The sequence below is a fragment of the Palaemon carinicauda genome, chromosome 17, assembly GCF_036898095.1.
Source record: "Palaemon carinicauda isolate YSFRI2023 chromosome 17, ASM3689809v2, whole genome shotgun sequence".
Taxonomy (NCBI): domain Eukaryota; kingdom Metazoa; phylum Arthropoda; class Malacostraca; order Decapoda; family Palaemonidae; genus Palaemon; species Palaemon carinicauda.
Genome location: NC_090741.1, coordinates 101279665 through 101285840, shown reverse-complemented (window position 1 = coordinate 101285840; position 6176 = coordinate 101279665).

The following is a 6176-nucleotide window of genomic DNA, read 5'->3' as shown; positions in this document are numbered from 1 at the left end:
CACTCAACTTTGGTGAAGCAGGATTTACAGGGTCTTATGTTTTCTTACAAATCATCGGGTAATGAGGACCATCACATATATTACATTTAGGCTTATTCCTACATTCAGAGAATAAATGACCTCCTTTGAGGCAAGCAAAACACAATCTTAAACATTTAACTCTGTCCCTTCTACTATCAACGGATTTGAAAGTCTTACAATCGCGAGAAGCATGGTTCAATGAGCAAAACACAAAATTATAGTAAGGACTACTATTACTAGGTTTACTGTTACTTGGTTGTGCTCTCTGCACGTTAGGCACATTTGAGGGAATTACTTTAGAATAGTTGCCCTGATCCCGTTTTCTTTTATTAGAATTCTCACCTTCGTGACAAAATTCCATCAATTTACAAACACATTTCAAACCTGAGGAAATTTGCTTTAAATCAAGAGACATACTATTATGTTTATCAGCTATAGCCTTACGCGTTTCAGGTAATAATTTCTCGCAAATTCTACTAGAGAAAATGGGGTTCATGGCTTCTACATTTAAATTCAATGTTTTCATCTGTAAAATAATTTTTTCATAATCCAATTTAAAAGTGTTCAAATCCTCTATTGAATGACTGGGAGGGACTAAATGTGTTAATTTGGACATGAGTCTACGTTTCAAGTTTTCCTTATTATCATACTTCTCCTTAAGGGTCTGAATAGCAACCGAATAATTGGCATTAGTGACAGGCAAACCTTCTATGGCTATGAGGGTGTTGTCCCTTAAACTAGCTCTGAGTATAGAAAACTTAATTACATCGGAAATATCCCTACGATCGTGAACCAAACTGTTGAATATATCCCAAAATACAAGCCATTGTTCTTCCCCACCGCTAAATTCAGGTATCCTAATTTCTGGGAGTTTAGGGGGAGGGACAGGATTAACGGGAGCCGGAGGAGGCAAAATGGGCCGTTGATTTCTATCTCTAGCGTCAATCTCGCTCATAGTTTGCTGAGTAGCAGCAATAGCTTTCCTTACACATCTGGTTATTGCTCTATAACTTCTACATAACTTGTCATATTCACTATCCTGTGAAATAATCGTCACATTCTGTGACTAACAATCTTCAAAACGTCGTAGTCCCTCAGTAAGAGAACGTTCATACATTACAAGAGTCAATTTTGGTGTATCAGTATCACCAATGCAGCTCCCTGACTCGTCGAGCAAATCTTGTAAGGAAATAATTTCCCCTTCAATAACTACCTTAATCTTGGACTCCATTATCTCGTTAATGAATCAATAACAAACTTGAACAATATCAGAAAATATATGGCAAATTATCTAACCCTGATTCAAATATAACATGCACTAAATGCTAGACAATTTGACCACGTGCTCTTAAATATATCTGGTCACGAAACCTAAGTTAAAAAAAAATGGCAACGAAATTCAACAAAATTTCTTCACAGAGTAATTAACGAACAAATAATGTTCCATAAAACAGATTACTTGGTAAAACACTCCAAGTAATTCAATACTTTACCCTGCTCACCAAATAACTTTGGACACGTGCCAGCTACACTAGAATGACTTTGACGCCGACCATCAACCACGTGAACTTTATTGCAATTTATCTTTAACATCCAAAAAAATTCTTTGTGAATCGTTATGGCATCCGGTTCGTTCGAAGGACCAGAAAATGTGGTGAAACACTGGGGAATTTACAACCACATATGATTACTTTCGTTAAATTGTAACCCCTCGTGCACCAACTTCGCACGAGGCCAAGTTACATAACTGAGAAACACACTTACTTAAGAGACAACTGCCATTTACCGTTGATTCAAACTATATTTCCTGCACCAATTCTTTTGGGGGTGATGCCACACGGGTTCACAAGGACTCAATTAAAAAGTTTGACATATATTTAATATCTAAAGTACACAAACAAAATCATCAGAGTTACGTTAACGAGCGAACATTAACATTACCACAAATGAACAAAATTTACGTTACTTGATAAAAATTAAACAAATATCAAACGGGGTTACAGAGTATTCTTATAAGAATATTGCTGCAATGATGCGATGGTTCACGAGGTGATGATGGTCGGATTCAGGAGAATATCTTCTAATTACTTGCCTTTTGGAGTCAGCTGGTAGAAACCCACCCGTGTCACATTTCCACCCTAGAAGAGAACTCGGGAGGAGTACAATGTTGTCACATTTACAAATTTGCAAGGGTTACGTAACAAACATCAAGTGATTTAATTGTAACCCAACATACAAAAAAAAAAAAAAAAAGAAGGGGGGGGGTTTCGTCCAAAAGGCAAGTTTAATTTACTGGCATGTGCCCTTACAATAATCAAACAATATATATATATAATCTCCACAGAAAGAAGTTTGACAACAATGGGATGATACGTCATCTTATCTGATCTAGATGGATAAAATTTGCAAGAAAGGTAGCTTATTACTTTAAATATTATTATACTAATTCATACAAACTCATTGATATAGTTAATATGATAAAACTACTTCTGTGGAGGAAAAAAAATCACATTTAAACATATATTCATAGAAACTGGGAAATACATTAGATAACGAATACTGTACTCGTAAAACTAAGGATACTTTTATTCAAGGGGAATAAATGTCAATTTTTGACAATAATAATAATAATCTTAAATCTCACCCTGTAATACAATACAAAATTACCATAATAATAATAATAATAATAATAATAATAATTATAATAATAATAAGGGTAGTTTGTAGCGCTCCGGCCACCTCCCCATATTTTGTTTATTATCGCTCCCATTGTTATCTTGTATAGAATAAGATCGTTTGGAAATGGTCTACGGATCTTAAATATGTGCTTAAACGCACACTTTTATGTTTTTTGCTGAAAACCCTAAATTACCTGAAAATTTATGTGGCTCGAGTTCTTACTCCGGCCACGAATCTTCTCGCTCCCGTAGTTCAAAAAACTAGTTGTAGTTGGCGTTACGATAGCGATAGCACCGCTGTAGTGGCAAATTACCGAACTAATCGCGGCCGCGGTACTTTTGAAATGACCCAATGAGACCCCACTTGACCTGCGGATTAGCCTAAGGGCATTTTTTTGCCCAATCAGAATTCAAGAATTCAAAAATCTCGATCATACCATACCTCACACGAAGCACGCTCGTTCTTTCTAGTGCAGACACCATGTCGTCCGGTGCTACATCTCGTGTTTCTGAAGATATAATTAAGTTCGACCAAATTAACGACCCTACTTTTTTTCAAGTGTTCAGTTTCATGGCCACTAACAATTTCAGTGATTATTTGTATTTCAAAGGCCTGTTAGGTGATTTTTCCGGTGTGTGTTCTAGTTGCAATATCGGCGAAGTCACTAAGAAGTACGACGGCAAATCAAGAAACGGTGAAAACACGTACTTTTGGCGGTGTAATTATCACAAGTGCCGGAAAAAGATTAGTTTGAAACGAGACAGTTTTTTTGAAAACTCCCAGTTGTCGTGCCAGGATATTTTTATCCTCATCTGTGGTTTTGTTTATAAATTTCCCCAATACACCATTCGTCAGACGTATAAAAAGTTTGCCTCTCATACTCCCGTGGATTGGTACAACTTTTGCCGGGACGTGTGTTCCGATATTCTTTTGATAGACAATAAGAAGATTGGCGGTCCTGGTCACGTGGTGGAGATAGATGAGAGCAAGTTTGGCAAACGGAAGTATAACCGGGGGGATTAGGTCGACGGTGCTTGGGTGTTTGGAGGGATTGATCGGCAAACACGTGAGACGTTTTTCCAGGTTGTCAAGGAGCGTTCGGCTGAGACGTTGATTCCTATATTATTAGAATTCGTCCATCCCGAAACTACTATTATTTCGGATTGTTGGAAGGCTTATACAGTAATAATATAAAGAATCAATTTTTTCAGCATCGCACAGTTAATCATAGCATTCACTTTGTGAGCCCGGACGATCGCAGTGTACATACTAACTCTATAGAATCGCAGTGGCACGTTTTGAAAAGGACTGTCATACCTGCTTTCGGCACACGGAAACACATGTATGACAGTTATTTTTCAAATTACTGTGTTCGCAAGCGATATCTAGAGGGATCAGAGTGTAAACTGAAGGCATTCTTGAAATTAATCAGTCGTGTTTACCCTCTCAAAACTTGCCAAACCCCATCAACAACGGCCGCTACACACACTTCTCCTGGACCATCCATATCTCCCGGTCCATCCCGCCCATCGAAAGTCAGAAAGAAGATCGGAATTCAGCGATTACGAATATTGATCATGTAAGTACACATGGATTTCAGTATTTAACTATGTAGTTAATGTTATTGTTGTGTAAGGGGGGGGGTACCGGGGGGCGCAGCCCCCCCCCCGGGTAAGGACATGGCTTTTAGTATAGGTTAGGTGGGTTTTTTAAGTTAGCTTCTCCCGTCGTACTCGTAGGTAAGGACACGGCTTTTAGCATAGGTTAGGTGGGTTTTTTAAGTTAGCTTCTCCCGTCGTACTCGTAGGCAAGGAAACTGTTGTGTAAGGGGGGGGGGGGGAGTGTCGGGGGGGGGGCTTTGCCCCCCTGGGTAAGGATACGGCTTTTAGCATAGGTTAGGTGGGTTTTTTAAGTTAGCTTCTCCCGCCAAAATCGTTTTTAGAACGACGGCCACAGTTCAGGATATTCCCGTTTTCTACGAGTTCGATTTTAGAACGGCGGCCACAGTCCACCCCACTTTATAATATTCCCATTTTCTATGGTTGAAAACGGACCTGGCCGTCACCCTACAAAGGCTCCAATAATAATAATAATAATAGTAATAATAATAATAATTGTGAAGAAAGAAGACACCTAGTGCTTTTGGAGATGTATGTTACGAATTCGGTAAGAACTTATTCCGTTTCCTCGTTTATACGTTCTGATTATCTTGGGAGTTTTATGACCTTATGTAATATTTTCCTTAGTAATAATAATAATAATAATAATAATAATAATAATCGAAGAGGAATTAAATTTAGTATAGTATAATATTGTATTTCAAATATATTTGTATACCATAGCAGTCATTTTCTATGTAATGTTGAGTTTTCTTTAACTATTTCACGCAAAACTAAACTAAAACAACCCACGCTATTTTTTTCCTATTATTATTATTATTATCATTATTATTATTATTATTATTATTATTATTATTATTATTATTATTATTATTATTAGCCAAGCTACAACCCTAGGTGGAAAAGCAAGATGCTATAAGCCCAAGGGCTCCAATAGGGAAAAATAGCCCAGTGAAGAAAGGAAATAAGGAAATAAATAAATGGGTATTATTGTAGTGTATTACAGGGCAATGAAACTTAGTAAAAAAAAAACTACTTTATCATATATAAACTATTAACAACGTTAAAAAGAGATGTGTCATATAAAAACTATAAAAAGACTCATGTCAGTCAGGTCAACATAAAAAAAAAAAAAAAAAAAAATGCTCCAACTTTGAACTTTTGAAGTTCTACTGATTCAACTACCCGATTAGGAAGATCATTCCACAACTTGGTAACAGCTGAAATAAAACTTCTAGAATACTGTGTAGTATTGAGCATCATGATGGAGAAGGACTGACTATTAGAATTAACTGCCTGCCTAGTAGGCTATTACAAACAGGATAAAACTGTCCAGGGAGATCTAAATGTAAAGGATGGTCAGAGTTATGAAAAATCTTATGCAACATGCATATTGAACTCATTGAACGACGGTGCCAGAGATTAATATCTAGATACGGAATAAGAAATTTAATAGACCGTAAGTTTCTGTCTAACAAATTAAAATGAGAATCAGCAGCTGAACACCAGACAGGAGAACAATACTCAAAACTAGGTAGAATGAAAGAATTAAAACACTTCTTCAGAATAGATTGATCACCGAAAATCTTGAAAGACTTTCTCAATAAGCCAATTTTTGTGCAATTGAAGAAGACACAGACCTAATGTGTTTCTCAAAAGTAAATTTGCTGTCAAGAATCACACCTAAAATTTTAAAAGAGTCATACATATTTAAAGAAACATTATCAATACTGAGATCCGGATGTCGAGGAGCCATATTGCCAAGGTGAGGAGCTGCAGTCTAATTAATCAGATATCCAGTTGTTAAAAATAATTAAATTTAAAAGAAAAATGTACCAGCTGGCTGCTGTGACGATA